This window comes from Bombus pyrosoma, linkage group LG10 (assembly GCF_014825855.1).
Source record: "Bombus pyrosoma isolate SC7728 linkage group LG10, ASM1482585v1, whole genome shotgun sequence".
Taxonomy (NCBI): Eukaryota; Metazoa; Arthropoda; class Insecta; order Hymenoptera; family Apidae; genus Bombus; species Bombus pyrosoma.
The window spans coordinates 5,964,933-5,982,389 of record NC_057779.1 but is presented as its reverse complement, the minus strand read 5'-3'; the positions used below and the strand labels follow the sequence as shown (position 1 = coordinate 5,982,389).

The 17,457-nt window shown below is 37.4% G+C and overlaps 1 protein-coding gene across 4 annotated transcripts in view; it reads right to left on the bottom strand.

Annotated features, from left to right (window-relative positions):
* The window catches only part of LOC122571704 (tyrosine-protein kinase Src64B), an 84,310-nt gene that overhangs the window by 28,569 nt on the left and 38,284 nt on the right, over positions 1–17,457 (bottom strand). For 3 of the 4 annotated variants that reach the window (XM_043735763.1, XM_043735767.1, XM_043735764.1), the window contains exon 2: positions 9,664–9,730. The exons of the other annotated variant lie outside the window; for it this stretch is intronic. The gene's annotated coding sequence lies outside the window, so the exon portion shown is untranslated. The remainder of the gene's footprint in view (positions 1–9,663; positions 9,731–17,457) is intronic. 4 annotated transcript variants of the gene reach the window in all.

The window sequence follows — 17,457 nt, the reverse complement described above, 5'->3', positions numbered from 1 at the left end:
CTACGGTATTACGTTGATTACGGTAGGTAAGAACGAAAGAAAGAGCGTGTTCGTGCGTGGTTGATGTAAAAACGGTGAAAATAATTCATAGATATCGTATCAAGACTGTAGGAGAAGAATATGATAATTTGTATTTTTTATTTCTTTCGAAAGAACAGTTTTAAAGTTCAATACATAGTCGGTTAATATTGAGAATAATTATAGAAATTCTTTTTATTCGATTTTTAATTTTCAGGTAAATTAACGTATTTCTCCATTGCCTTTATGGCTTCGAAAATATTCCACGATATTAAGATATTGTTTAATTTATTCTGATATGACAAAGAAAGAAAATTAGTCTTCTTCTTTAACAATTATTTTTAAGGCATAGAAAGAGTGCATTTAAGGGAAATAAAGTCCAGTCTGATATTTGTAGCATTGATATCATTACGAAACTAATCTTACAAGAATTTCAAGTAATTTCGACTTATCGTGATAGAAGAAGTTTTCGGATTTGTCACGGTTCACGCCTCTCCTCTGTAGAGAAACAGAAACAGGTTTCGAAATTCATTAGGTTCAGAGATGCTAAAACACCGTGCATTTAATAGTGTAATAACCCGACTGAATGTATAATTTAGCACGACGTGTTTGAGCCTGCAGAAGTATCTACGTACAGCAACTTGTGTAAGTTTGATTAGACCAACGATCATGTTTAATGCTGGAATATTAAATGCCTCGCTAATACGGTTATATTTGTTTCTGCGATCGTAACAGGTATACCATTAGTTAAATATGACAAAATATGCATTACAGATCGAATTTTATTTTTTTGAACGATTCCACGCTACATACCTTGAAGTTTATCAGCTTTCAACGAATAAGTAACAAACAAAATACATATTTTTCTCTATAATTCTGGAACCTTAGAAATTTCCATCTGTAACTCTGCTCGACATGGTCGAATAATAGGCGGCAGAAAATATAATAATCGAAACTTTGCAATATTCTCGAGTAAAATTTGGATTTTCTCTTAAAGGGCCGAATTAATTCACTCGCCAGCATCAAACGACAGAGATCAAAGCAAGATTATTCTAATTTTGCGATCGTTATCATAACCATCCAGCACGATTCACGTCACGTGCACAAGAGAAAATACACGCGTAACATCCTCCTAACGATAGACCGACGTTCTGCGGCAAAGAAAACGGGACATAGTCGATATCTTGATCGAACGTAACACGAAAGATCAATCGAAAGAGATAACAACGGCTCATGGTCGGAGCTGAAGGGATCCATCGATCGGATCGCGACAGATCGATGGCCGAGACGCGAGTCCGACTCGTGTGTTTCGAAGGCGAACGTCGACCTCGTTTAACCTCGTGACTCGGTGACGTCTACCGTAGCAGGTACCAAGCAGCGGAGAGAGGGTTGTGTGTTCCATGACTATGACTAACAATAAGTCACGGAACATCCGTGAGTCACGAGAGCTAGAGCCAGGTCAGCGTAGCCCATCGCTTGCCGACGAAGAATAGGACGTCGTTAGCCGCGACTCGAGGAGCTCGACCCGCGGCTTTCGAGCGCCACTTAACCCTCGCCGTGTCGCGTTACGCGCCCTTGCGTTCGTGCAGGCCTCTCCATCGACCCAAAATTGTGCCCAACCAACCGACCGATCGGACCATGGGACCTTTTTAATGTAACTCTGTTTTTCATATTACGGAAAGGATCGAGGATTTGGAATTGTGTTTCTTCGGCTTTCGATCGTGTTTTCATGGTATTTTACAAAGACTCTATGTGTAGTCGGTCGCAACAAAATTCGAGCACTTTTAATTGCTATGCTTTCGATAAATGTACAAGGACCAACAAACATCTATCACGCTATGTTACGTCAGACTATGTAGATAGACCTTCTATGTGGAAGAAACTTTTGAGTTACTATATATCGTTGTTTATTAACCTTTTGCACTCCTTTCCGTGCCACCTTTTTCTGTGAAACGCGCGAAAGAAAAGCAGGATTGCATCCTGGAAATTGTTTCAAGATATATCATACACTTAAAAATTACAAAACACAACAATAGTGTGAACAAAACTTATTTAAATTGTCTTATTTTTTAGTTAAAGTAAATTTTAAATAAAACACTTAAAAACGTTAGGAGCTGCTGGTAACGAAATTGAAATAAAATTCGGAGTGCAAAGGGTTAAAAGAAACAAGGAGAAAGAGCGAACCTTTGTACGAGAAACAGTTTCGTTCGCTAGTACTAATTATACGCGTAAAACTAAACAACAGCTAAATTATACAGAAAAAGCTAAAATTAATAACGATTATTCGCGAAAGTTTAACATTTAGTTGGGTGGAAATAAGTTTCTCGAACGATCAACAGGAATTTGTTTCTATCCTCGTTCCAAACACTTCAACTTCGAATCATAGTTATTTCGTTTAATTCGAATCTGGAAAGCAACTCGTAGATCTTAGCTCGATCGAAAAATAAATCACTGACGGCTGAGAAAGGTTCTCGCCTTCGACGTTCAGCCATTGACACAACAAGTTTCCAATCGAATCCAGACTTCTTCCCGACTTTTTACTTTTTCCTCGAGTTTTCCCTCCAACATTTTTAGTTTCCCAGTTGCTCGGTCGGTCGAAAGAGGAGTTGCTCGCGATAGAAAAATCGCGGCACGGGAAAACTTGAGAAGAAAGCGGTGTTCAGGACGTAGAACGATATTCCGCACTTTCGAGAAACACCCGATTCAGCGACTTTCCTCCGTTTCGCATTCTTCTACAACGTAAGTACACGTGACGAGCATGTAACCGTGCCGCTTAGCCGTATAACGAATCTGAATGTCATCTTTCTCGCGTCTAATCCGATCGTACGACGACCCATAACACTGAATATATGTGGCTGAATCGTAGGTTCGTTGCAATTATTTTTTACAATTCAATCAATACCACCTAATGACAAAATCCGCAATCGCTTAGTTGCCACCCCAATATATAAAATCTACTTCTCAAATTTCCTTAAGGACTGGGGAGAACTATTTTACCGATCGAATAACTTGAAAAAGTGGAATTATTATATGCGAACACAGTGTCCAGGAACTATAGGTACTGTACGTATACCCTTCTCGACTATACACACGTACAAACGCACGTAAAATCGATATCATTTATACGAGTAGCCTCGCAGCAATCATTTCAACCGCGCTCAAAAAAAAAGAAGAAGGAAAAAGGAAAAAGAGAAGAGAAAGAAAAAGGAAAGCACGAGAACGGTCCCGATGACCAAATGAATCTTCAACGGTACATTGCACCTATTGTTCGAACGGTGGAAAATTGAAGTCGAAGCTGCGAGCCAGCTGATTAAAGGGTCCCCCCTCCAATTCGGGCTCGTTACGAGATTGCTCGTGACCTTCGGTCAGTTCCTTCGGGACAGAGGGTCAAACAAAGGATCGATATCCGTAAAAAAAAGAAGAAAGAGGACAGAGGGGGGAAAAAAAGGAAGAGAAACGTCGAGGACGCGACGGCGAGGTTTTTTTCAGGCTCGTGGAAATTCCTTTCACCCGGTCAGCAAACAGAAGACGAAGAGGAAGAAGAAGAGAGGGCGGAAGGAGAAATAGGAGAAGGGGTAGGAAAAGAAAACGTCGAGCCATTTAACCGCGGAACGAGGTCAAGAGCTTTCCGCGGTTCCGCTTTCAGCCTTCCAATTCTTTGGGGATTAATAGACCGTCCCGTGGGAACACAGTCGCTACGTGATCCGTTGTGCCGCGTTACGTTCGCCTTATTGAAAACAAAATCGGCCAGTGAGCCAGCGTGGAAAACCGAATTAAACTTTATCGCCGCTTGCTCCAAGAGATGACACGAGAATATTTCCGGCGAGCCGAGAGCTCTCGAGTGCCCTGTGCTTGCTCAAGTTTTCGTTCCCCCATTTCGAATGTTCCGCGTTCTCGCGGTGCTGCGAGTTTCTGACAGGCTCGTCAACCTCGTAATTATTTTTCGCTTTCGGAATTTCATTACGCTCGCTGTTTTGCAAGCAACGTGTTTCCAGGTCAAAGGAGCAATATGCGAATAAGTAAAAAATCGTGCAAATGGGCGAAGGATGTACGATACGATATGTATAATCCAAAGAGGGATATTGTAAGGATTACGATATGCGCGAGTCTCTAGCCTTCGTATCAGCTGGTTTTCGAAATATCATTCCCCTTGAAACGAATTCGACTCGATAATAGCACAGTTATATTAGTTATATCAGTTAACCCAAAGTTGTTAAAAAATACACAAGTAGCTAAAAAGATATTCGCGCGATACAGAGTGAAGCATTTATGGAAGTTGTATTTATAACTGGATTCGTCCCGAAGAACCAGATAAATGCAAGAAACGATACATAGAACACAGGATTCTTTCAGAAATGTCCGAACCTTTGCGTCTACATACAGCAACATATAGTAACATGTTTAGAAGCGATAATTTCAAGGAATCTTCCATTTCAACGCGTACAAATCAATTTCAAGATGGAATTACGATAAAAAAATAAAGAAAGCGTAAAATTATCTTCGACCGCTAAGCACTAGTTTTTGTCACGCCCTGTATCCTCTACTGGTCTATTAGAATCGGCAAGAAATCGACGGTTCCACGATTACTTTTAATTTATCACCAATTCCACTATTAAGTCCAGGCAATTGTCGATCTCTCTGTTCAGTCGGTTAGCCTCGTTCCTGCTTTCCTCTCGTTTCTTTTGATAGAGTTTCGTTGGATTCGGCGTTGAGGGCGTCCGGTGAACGGAACTCACCTCCAATCGTTCCAAGAGTTATATCCTCTGAGAATTATAACCACTGGGGGAAACACAACCTCTCGTAGGATATTAGTAGCTGAACGAGCTTTACCTGCTGCTCTCTCAACAGGGTATACGAGCACCAAAAGTGTCAAAGGTGGCCCCTTTTCTTTCGGCAGTGTTACAATAAAAAAGGAAGATGTCCATCTTTGAAGAATTACTGACCTTCCGTTCCAGAAACAGCGTAAAGCCACGTCGAGTTTCGACCTTCTCCTTCTTTTTTATATTTACGATATCGTTGCGAAGGACGAAACACGATAACGGTGAATTATGTGCACTTTGACCCTTAAAGGTCGATATATTCCTAGAGTCGTACGTACAGCATACAATTAGATTATCAGCGAAGCTTTATGAACGACGACTCGCAAGGTTACAGTGTTGATAAATTCTCTCGTAGAATAGGAATAATAAAAACAAAGTTTCACGAACAAATTTTACGAACTAGAAGAGCACGGATTATAGTGTTTAATATTTTTAAATTTGCACGAGAAGATAACCAGAAATAAACAGCGAATGTTTATGTAAATTCATATTTTTACAGGCATGAATAAAACAAAGTTGTATATGAAAGTAGAACGCGAATAAGTGTTTTTTTTTTCTTTTTAGACATTTTACCTGATACATAATATATTTACACGATCTTAGTTCTAGATAATTACTGAAAAATGATCGATTAACCGCTTTTTCTTAATCATTGGACGATTATTGATTTTACGAGTTAAACAAAAAACAAGTTGCAGCTTGTAGCTTGCAGAGTAAAAATGCCATGGAAAATGCCATGGAAGAAAAAAAACTGTACTGATCCATCAAAGAAAGGTGAAGGTTGTTAAATGTCTTCTCTTATGTAGATTATGATGCATGCTCTTAATACCACCTACATTTTTTAATGTTTCTGAGTAAGGACACGTGTGAATCGATCAGATGGATTAAAAGCATACGATAAACAATTAATTTTAGAAAAATGTCATTGAAGTTGTTTATAAGAGGAATCGATATTTCAAGTTGCACAAGTTTCGTTACATTTATAACGTAACTAATTTTGTTTCAAATCAAACGAATATATATTTTATATGACAGTTCTTCTATCAAACAACACTACGTAATAAATTTATAAGCGAGTGAAAAGAGATGTAATCGTGTATAATTAAAATTATTTAACATTAAAATCCTTCTCTATAAATTGAACAAAATTGGATATCCTCGATCAAACAGAAGTTTTTCTTTTATCATACAGCTGTTTTAAATCATTTGGACGATGCAATTATTTACAATAAAAATAAAAAAGCTGGAACGAAAATCAAAAAGGCTTCCACGTGTTAAAGGACTAACTACTATAAAAATCACAGATGTCAAGATAGGAATAAAAAATAAAATAAACAAGGATGATGTTTGAAGTATTTAAGGGTTGAATGGTAAAAGATAAAGCGAAAATGTCCGAAAAATTTCAGAGGAAGCTTCATGAATCGAAGTAGAGTGTGGAAGGTGACGTTGATGCGATTATTTGCAGCAAATGGAAGACAGTAGAATTGCCAAACGGCCAATTGAAAAGCATTAAAAGGACGTAGAACGCTGAAGACTATCGAAGAAATTCAATCCGTCATTAAAACGATCACTCTGTATCTGTATTCATTGCGCACTTCGCGTACCGACGTTTTATTTTATTGATCGTTTCCCAAACTCGTTTCCCAAGCTCGTTTGTCTCGAGTATTTTAAGCAGCCAGGTATTGAAAATCATTGGAAGGACTTAGGGTAGCCTACAAAAGCCCATTGAAAATTCTAATCCACGCTCGAGTGTCCTTACAGAAACGCCTTTCAGTTGGAAACTAAGATTTTGTTCTCCGAGAATTCCCACAGGGACTTTTATATACAATTCTGAAGCTTTTACCTTCGTTTTATGTTACTTTGAGATTCGCAGCACGAAAGAGAAAAGGATCAAACTCGATATTGCTTAAAAGTATGGAAACAATGTTGAAAATGTATCACGAACGCTAATACGTCAATTATTACTAGATTTATTATAGATTTATTAATTATTATTAGATTTACTAGATATTTATGCAAATTCGTATCTTTGTTGTATCGTAGTAAATTGAAGAAATGAAATTTAAATAGAAACTTGTCTTTGCCTACTAAATATAGCAAGTACCTTACTTTACATATCATACGTAATTTTCCATTATTTTCTACGTTTCTGTACCTTTAAATTTCCCATGAACGCATAAAAATCCGCAATCTAGTCGTAATGTGTTTGGGTATTCCCTGATATTTAATACAAATTAAAAAATCTTTCAATTAATAAAACTGTCTATTGCTTTCATTTCCTAATTATTTTATTATAAATCTATTAAATATAGGTCAATACGTTAACATTTATAATCGACAGTCTGCCTATACATCTTCCAGTGTATAATTAGCGACCGAATTACGATTTACTGATGGGAAAAATAATTCTTAAATCGCGAGAAATATAGTCAACCAAGCATATCACCTTTAGGGAAATATTAAGGATTCAGAGCGCGCTATAGGCGTTGCTAGTTGCTAGCTTATCTAGACACGTCCGTGAAAGCACGAGAGACGACGGCCAAGGATCCTCTTGGCTCTTGCGTCTTTCGCTGATTTCCAATTTAACCGCTCGAGAACTATCTAACTGATATTTCACGTTCACCAAGTGATCGCCCAAAGGATGCGTGCTTTCACAATAGGAGATTTAAGAGTACTTATCGTCCTTTTCCACGTGATAGCGTATCGCTCGCTCAAACAGAGGGAAATAATGTTAAAGATAACGCCAGAGGCAAATTTATATAGTGGATCTTCCGAACACTGGATAACCTTTTTCATAACTTTCAGACGTTATTATTTTACAACATGCTTGCTGTGCACCTAAATCGTGTCTTTGTAGGTCGTTTAGTTTTTCTTGAAGAAGATAAGATTTGTATTTAGCTTCGGATAAGAATATCTATTTTAATACGTTCGTTGATTAATACGACATTAAGATAAATTTAACGTATGACATGTCGCTCTTTTTGAATAATTTGCTTGGAAAATCGTGGCGAGATGTAACAAGGTTCCTCGTTAACGCGTGAGACGAGAATACATTTGCAAACTTATAAACCGAATAATGTTCGTGGCTGTCTCATACGTTAATAAGGAAGCATGTTACGTTTCAGAATATAATTAAATTTATCTCATTCACGAGATTGTTAGATATTGTATCGATGAGAATATGAATTCGGTTAATTTGTCTATAATGTTTCCAAATGCACGAGATAATGTTAGTTTTGTCAATATCCTTTAGAATAAACGAACTAGTTCTTGAAAAGTAGCCAATGCAAGAGTCTAAATGGACGACTCGAATTAATAATTGTAATTAACGATATCGTTACGTATCGACGATGAGTTGTATTATTTATTAAATTATAAAAATTATTTTTTTGAGAACGTTGCAAGGATATTCGACCACGTCTGAATGAAATATGATTTGTAATAATCGATATGATAATGGATAATTAAATACACGAAACAAGACCGAATCTGAATAACGATTTACTACAATCGCAATGTTATAAGTCCAAGTAATCGTCATCGGAGAATGAGATCCAATTGATCGACGCACGTAACACGAAGACAAAAGCAGACGAGCGTTCAAACGGTATTTTAGTCGTCCGTGTTTTTCCATTTTCTAAATAAAGCCGCATTATAGCGGCGACGATCTACACAAAAGCGGCGCAAAAATGAATACAACCGGGCAACGCGATTACAACCAACGAAGCATACCTTTTCCCACCAGCCTGACAAAGCGTCCACGCGTAGAGAAACTTCAGGATGTCGCGGTTACAACTACAGTCCCATTGCAACCAAACAACATACAGATAAAGAGAAAGAAATAAAAAGAGAGAGAAAGAGAAAGAGAAAGAGAGACATAGAATTGGATAGCGATAGAGACGAAACGAGTAACGAGAGAAGAGAAAAAGGGATGGCGACGAAAAGGATGAAGACGAAGGGGATTCGTTTAACTTTTCCAACATTACGATTCAATGGACAACGAACGACGCGACTTTTGGAAAAAAACTATCGATCCTGGCTCACCTTACTGGTTACGGGCTCTCTTATTTTCTTTCTTATGTTTGCCTCTTCTTTCGAACGAACGCGTAAGTTCGTTCTCGCGTTTGGTCATCGAGTATGCGAGCCGCGTGTATAAGGGACTTCCTTCGTGCACTGACAATCATCGCGTGGAACGTAGTCATCGTCTGCGACGCTCGAAGACGATACCCAAGTACGTGACGATTTATGTGAACACCGGAAGCTGGTTGAACGTGAGATCGAAATCGCCGGAATCGATATGTTCGACTGATATATAGATTCTAAGGGTTGTACAGATGTTTGTACGGAGAAATCGGATATACAGAAATGTCGATTTCAAAAATTTGACAACTCGTACAATATCTTTGATTTTCTAGCTAACGCGGGATGTGCGATTTTTGATATCTCAGCTGCTACAATATTTTCTTCCTTCTTTCTTATTAGCGCAATCGCGAAGTTTCGTTCGTGTTTCATAGAATCTCAACACTTGTCGATTGTTAAATTCGTAATCAATAACGCGCTTACGTCCACGTCGTGTTGAGTTTTAGAATACGAAACTTCCGACTTAAATCGTTTTAAAACTAAGAATAAGAGAATTTTCGCCATCATTTGACGATTTTAATTCTCTAACGTTCGTGTACGTATTGGGCTGGCAGTACCAGGCCAACCCAATAAATGTGTACATCTCTTTTACTGTTCAACGTATATGTATGCTTAAAAATTTCATGTATGTATTACTATATGACATATGTACGTGTGTACACGCTGAAAGAAACAAAGAACGAACCTCAATGTGAAGTTCAGCTCGAGTTCAGCTTCTATGACAGGCGTCCTCCCTTAGCCATTGGACATTTCTGAAACATATCGTTTACTTATATTTAGTGATTTTCTTCTGGCTATTATATTTTAAGACGTTAGAATACACATTTTTATTCAAATATCATTTTTGCATATATCACAAATGAAGTAATTAATATTTCCTTGGTCTGTGCATTCGACATTATTAAGCCAAGCTCGTTACTTTTGTTGATAACAAAATTACGCCTAACACTTGAACTCGAATCTTTTTTCAATTTTCTCCATTCAAAATTCTCCTGTGAGCACCGTAAAGGATACGACATGTATTTTGTTCCTTAGAATCTCTGCATATAATATTAATAAACGCATATACTGAAAATCGCCTTGATTATTTGTCATTTCCCACGAACCCACGCAAAAATTCTTCGAAATTGCATTTTTTAGCAGATTAGATTTACGAGATAAATACAATAAAATTGTTCCTATTCTCGTTTCTTAGAATATTCGTAGAAGATATGGAATTCAACCAAGCAAATTACACGGTGAAATTTTCTCTCTAGAGACACATATCACATACAAATGCGCTATGCTAGTCGTTTCTCGCGAAATTCTGCTGTTCCCTTTGCATTTCGTGGATTACGATTGGCCTGATAAAAACTCATTAAAGTTTCAAATTGACCAAGGAACCTGTTCTTTGATGTCTCCCATAGAGAAGTTCCGCAGGAAGGGAACCTGCAAGTTCCGCTCAAATTCTCCACCATGAAAATGCCATACTTACGATAAAAGTTTCCCGATCGAGTGTTTCGAACTTGAAACGCGGCAATGTCCGCGCGAAATACGATCGTCGATATTCTTGCTTAAATTGAATGAAGTTATTAAACGGCCAGATCGAAGGAAATCAAGAACGTACAACCTTTGCCTTCCGGATATTACCATTGCAGATTGAAATTTGCAATATTTAATACCTCGTTCAATTTCTTCCTTTCAAAAAATGTATACCGTGTGTACAAAATGGTTATAAATATATTTAATTAGGAGACAGTTAAATACAATTTTTCCATGCTGCAACTCCAGTGGCAAGCGAGAAGCGATAGTCCCTGTTTATGTTAGATTTCGACATCTGAAATTGATGAGAGTGCAATATTGGTTGGTAAATTGGTTCCTTAGTTCTTTATGTTTCTTGTTAGGAAGTGTAAAGTGTTAGACTTTAAAATGCAGATAAAATATTTAATCACATATGCCTCAGAAACTATGGTTCTGACAACGTCTGCAAAGTTAGCTTGGATTCGACGATCATGGCAAAAGTATTATAGTTTGGAAAGCCTTAAAAAATGGTTTTCGGAAGTGAAATTAGCTGAAACGAAGATGAACTTGATTTTGAACTGTTGAAAAATGAGATCAATTATATTGAAGAATGCATCTTGGTGAATGCTTTATAAATTATCATAAAAGAAAACTACAGAAATTAATATTACAAAATCATATTTCCAAACATGTAAATATAGATAAATTACTAGAATATAATTCTTTTTCGTAAGTTAATTTCTATATAAAATCATTTTACGCTAGCTGTAAGACAGGAAAAGGTCGTCGAGTGCAAAGGGTTAAAAATTGACGAAGAAAATTATAAAGACGACGAGAAGAAAAGTTCTAGAGAACGATGTTCAGAATCTTGGAATCTCGATTTTGAAAAATTTACAGGCAATTAGAATGGAATTAACATTACTTGCTGGAATTTTACAAGTCGCAAGCTACGTAATACTACGACCGACGAATTCTTTTACATCCTTTCGGTTTCCTACTTGTTTCCTTTCACAAGGAAATCTCACGTGTTACGAGTCGTTTGGTCGTCGTACGTACTTATCGTAAAATTAAAAAATGAAAAATTAATATGTATTTTATAACGTATAATTATTGGCCATTAAATTACCGCGTAAGAACGCTGCACCGACACAAGCAACAAAGTTTAAACGCAATCAAACTCGCCACGTTTCTGCCAACAGTTGCAGGCGTTGATATTTTCATACTATCCAATCACGTTCCTCCACTTCTTTACCCTCTTTCAACCTTCGATGATCGTATAAAAAAAGAAGGGAGAAGACCAGATGAAAAAAGTGGATCTGCGACGGTGATGGAACAATGCCTGGCACAGATAGTAATATACGGTGGTGCAGAAAAACAAAGGACATATCTCAAACGGGTTTTCTTCCGCCTATCGTAAGAAATATATCGTCGTGGAGCGCTTCGGGGGTTCTTGCGAGCAAAGTCGCGTGGCTTCGTGTGTATGCCCCTGAGAGATCGATAGCCTCTCCCCCGATAAGGGTAGAACGATTAACGTGGTAATGACGTAGTGGAGGAGTGCAAAGGCCCTCGAGGAAGACTCGACGGCGGCGCGGCGCGGCGCCTGGAAAAGGGAAAGGTAGGATTCGACCGACTGCGAAACAGGGAGAGGCTCGTCGGCTCGTCTCTCTCTCCTCCATCGGGCCGTGCTAATTTCAAATCTGCTCGTTGTTCCGGCCAACGCGCCGACAAAGCTTTGATGCCTCGGTACGCTACAAAAAACTAAGATAAAAAGGAAAAAAAAAGAGGGGAGAAAAGGAAGGAAGACACGACAGACGAGAAGGAAGAAGAAGAAGGAACAAGGAAATTGCGGTATGGATGAGAGGGGAACAAAGAGGAAAATGTACAGTGTCAAAAATAAAGATAAAGGATTTATATCGAAGTACAGCGAAGTTACATGGAAGCAAGTTATAGCGAAGATAGTATCGAACGAGAAGAGCAAAAAATATCTGTAATCAACATACAATAGCTGTTGAGAGTATTCAAACGCTAATCAACATACAATAACTCACAAAGTATTGGAACACTTGTAGAAACGTTTTATAGATACAGGACGGTATTTCTCGAGCGAGAAAAATATGAAACTATCGAACTAAAAAAAGAATGAAAAAGAAAAGTCACATTCGATGTACTAGCGTCGATTTTTAGTGAAATTTCGCGGTTGAGTCACCCCGCTTTGATTACCAAACACACCCTCGCCCTTTTTTTCTGTTGCTAACTCTCTTCCGGTAAAGCGTTTTTTTTTCCTTATCTTTTTTCGTCATGAATGATCCGAGTGATATTTTTAGAAGCTGTCGTTGCTCCATTTTCCTGTCACGATCACTGGTCGTTTCCGAAATATAAACGTATAATAGTAGGATAAGGGGCGGGAGTGTATGAACTGAATGTAGATGACTGGATGAAGCGATTCATGATCAGTTTTATGGAGAATACTTGTTATCGATACGGTTTGCGAGATGTTCGAAAGTCTGGAAGTTTCTGTAAGTGTTGTTTGGCGAGTAATCGTTTAAAACACGTAGATTTTTTATTTGACAGGGTCGATGTGGATAAAAGGAAATTTCTTCTAAAAGAAGAATAGCCTGATCTTTTCGATCGGACCTTTATTCCGCGATAATTTATTAATGAAATTTCTATTAAAACTTTAGAAAAACTGTCAAACTACTAAAAATAAGAAACAGTTTTCATAGAACGATAACGTAAAAATAAAACAACTTTTTATCGAGCAGCGAATACTTCTGAAAAAGAAAGAACAGTGATACGTGTTTTTCAATTTAATTTAATATTGTATCAATGCAATCGGCTATGTAATCTAAATTGAACGTCCTATTAATGTATTCCCTCCTATACGTATTCCACCTAACTTCTACAGCTTATCCTAGATATTATGCACGTGTGTTATCGCGCATAAGCTCGAAATATAGATAAACACAATAGATAAGAAACAATAGATAAACGTGTTCTTGTTTTATTCCATATCGAGCGCATTAACATATTCTGCTAAGAATAAAAACTGCGAATAAATATATATATATATAGAGAGAGAGAGAGAGAGAAATGGGGGGGGGGGGAGATGGGGAGAGAGAGAGAGAGAGCAAACTGTTTCCATTGTGTATTGCGTTAGTCTTTTAAATATCATACTGCATACACATGTATATCGGGAATTTCGTTACATAATCGGATTAAATTTCCCATTAGCGCGTTCCACATGTAGTTTGTATTTTGTATAACAACGAATTACCTTGGATAAATTCTGTCAAATTCAGAATAGGATTATTATCGTATCGATAAAATATTGTATTCTTTCTTTTAATACGAAACTAACAATTGTTTGACGCTTTTGTATTTTAATTTACATCGATGGTAAGGTAAGTGAATCCCATGGAATTTTCAAAATAGGATTATTATACACGCTGTACCTATTAATGAAATATTATATTCGTTCCTTCAATATGAAATTTGTAATTTTTCCAGTTTGAGTTTCTCTGTATATCAATTTAAATGGCAAGATAAATGAATTCTGGCAAATTAAGAAATTATTTTCTCTATTGAATTAATTACAAATTTTTAGACATTCTAATATTTTAATGTATACAATCGTTGATTTTTATTAACATATCGTACGATCGATATAATGGCGTTGTTAACAGCCACGGAGGTATTCAAATACATCGAAAGATTCAGACACCCATGACTGGCAGACTGCAGCTGTTTGAGCATATTTATATTCTTATCAACACGAATAAAGAAATAATACACAACAAGTGGATATTTTGTATATTTTTACATATTACCAGCATCCTATAAAAAATTCATAGTCTACTAATTGTACATTACACTCCCGTACAACGTTTAAAAGTCTCACATAGAATATTGAAGTTCCACAAGTACAGAGCGTTGGAATAGAAAATCGGATTCAGAGAATCGTGTATATTTTACGACTAATTTCTATGTTAACCATCCACTTGGAAAACGACACATTCCCCAGCTATTAACGACAGCGAATGCATTGAAATTCTAAGGCTCCATCCACACTATCGTTTCGTTCTCGGTTCCATCACATCCCTGCGTGTCCACAGTTGTTTTCCATCCACGTCATCGCACCGATCCGCCCTCGATTCGGACAAATTATTATCCCGTACTTTCAATTATACGTACTCACACCGACAGTAACGACCGATCTCGCCTCCGATCCCGTCCCTTCAACTTGGGATTCTTGGGAAGAATATTTTACTGGAGCGAGATCGGATTTGTTGGAAAGTGATCCGATAACGTGAACGCACCACATGCATATGCAGATAAAATAATATATCAACGCGCGATTGTGAGCGATAAAACGCAATATATATCTCGCTTGTCTGTGTGCTATGTCGTAGCGACTGCCAACTTACCATCAACGCGCGGCACGTGTAAAATCCACGAAAGACAAAATAATTCACAGTCAACTGCGTTTGACGAGTATACACGTCAAACGAAAGCTTTATTTCGGTGCGTTTGACGCGTATATTCGTCGTCGCTTCTATCTGTTTACGCGCTCCACGATCTAATCCCATGACAGATTTCTGAAATTAAATCCCGCAGTTGACTGGTTAACACGTCTCGTCATATAGCAGAAGCAGAAACGTTAACAGTTAACAGACGGTATCCATTTCATAGATAGATGATATTCCCTTTAAAAATCTACGGGGATTTAAGAATTTAAACAAACTGAAAATTAAGTAACAAAGAATGAAGAAAAAATAAGTTTTTATTAGGCAGAATCGGCTATAGAGCCAGCCGTAGCAACGCTCGAAAAATCATGGGTTGCCTGACGTCAGATCGAGAAACGCGTTCGCTCTTCGTCCTATCGACTCAGTTTCGATGCTGCTGCGAGCAAAATATTATTTCCAAGGATCGTGGTGGAGACGAGATCGAACCGAGAACGAACCGATAGTGTGGATCGAGCCTAAAAAGTCGAAACGATGAAATGCAATTTTCCTCGCTAGGATGCACTTCAACTCGAGAAACGCACGGCGACTACGAAATGAATCCCTCAAAGTAGAAGGTATTCGTGACGATAAACTTTGCCAAGAACAAGCTTGAACAGTCGTTAACTTGTCAGTGAAGACATAACGAGCGTATATACGCATACATCTTGCGTTGTTACGCGCGTATTGCGTGGCAATTAGAACTAGGTGCTATTGGTCCCACCAAATTGTCGATATTTATCCGCTAATGGGACCATATCGTTAACCAATTGGCAATCAGCGTTAACTAGAAGATACTTCGAATAACGAATGAATCCATTTTATGAAATGGATCGTTATTCGAATTATTCGCTGCTCGTGAATAACGAATAAATTAGGTCAGTACTGAATACGCATGGGTCCTGATGAACGATCTAAATATCAACAGTTATTTCTACATATTAATGATTTGACGTACATACGAGACATTTTACTTCTCTTTCATATCGAAATTCAAAGTCGAATATATCAGCTTGTCGGATATCAAATTTTCTATGAAGTTGTTCATTCCATAAAAAAAAAACGAATAAATAAAACAACGGGGAACAGATAACGTGTAACGTCTATATAACTTGTATATGATTATAATAATAAAGTAAAAGTAAAAAAGATAAAAGTAAATAAAGTCAAGTAAAAGAGCAGGAGACTTTATTCCAGGGGCAAATAAACGAGTAATAAATAATGAATGAAACTTTGTTCCTTGCTTCAATAAACGAGTAAATGCATGCAAATGACATTAGAATTAACAAAATAACGAACGAACGAGTAATAAATAAAATTGTATTTCTTACTTAATAGATAAACCTATAAGAAGAAAGAGAGAAAAGAAGCTATGATCAAACGATGGATGGTATGAAATAAAATTTCATTGGCTATCCATTATTCGATTAAAAGTTCATTGCAATAAATTGTACACCGTGAACCGGATACACGCATACCGATGATTAGAGACAGAGGTGAAAAAGTTGACTGATCGTGACGGAATGGCAAACGTATTATCGATCGATAATAATCGTCGTTCGATCTACAAATTTATATTCAATCTCGACCTACATACAGTCAGCCGACTTTCGTGCGGTTGCACCATAAGGAAAGTTCCCGGAGAACTGAGAAAATTGCCAATAAATTTTCGCACGCGCCGCTTCCTCGCGTTACGTAGTCCGCTGTCGTTATTAATTCGGTCGTTGTACTCGCTACAATCGATCGATTCGTTTCCAGAAGAACCAACCGGTCGCCGATTTGCACAACTCACTCTGTGTGTGTATGACGCGCACAAAATTCGTTTCGTCCTTTGATCGATTGAAATTGCGCGCGCGGCGTTCTGTTGTTGGCCACTGGTCGCTGCCCTTCGAAAGTATATTTCTTCTTTCATTTTTTCGATTAACAGATGTGCGAGTTATCTTACTTGAGAAATATATTTCGTGTTCGAGGTTTCTCCAGTTTGTTGAAATGGATTTTCTCGACAATGAATAAAAATATATTTTTATTCGATCAATAAGAACATATCAGCGAGGACACGATTTTTCAACGATAAAGGAGAATACATATTTTTATTTTATTAATAAGAATAGTACGGTTTACGTGTATTACATTCAAATCGAAGAATTCGTGATAAGAAGCCAGGTTCGTGTTTCTCGTTTTCTACGAAAGCGTCTTTAGTTTTCGTTCAACGTATTTCAATTTTTTTAAATAAAATATCATTCATACTATACGATCACTACAAGTGTATCTGCAATTATATTTCAGTAGAATCGTATTTAAATAAATCATGAAGCTGTGAAACTATTACATGAGTTACTTTAATAGAACCATTTTAATTTTCATTCGACAACAAATCAGAAAAACGTGGATCGTTTTCCGTAAAAGCAACTTTGTTATATGGTAAGTCTCAAAGTAGGTCTAACAAATTTGGCTACAAATTTGATTTACGCTTATATTTG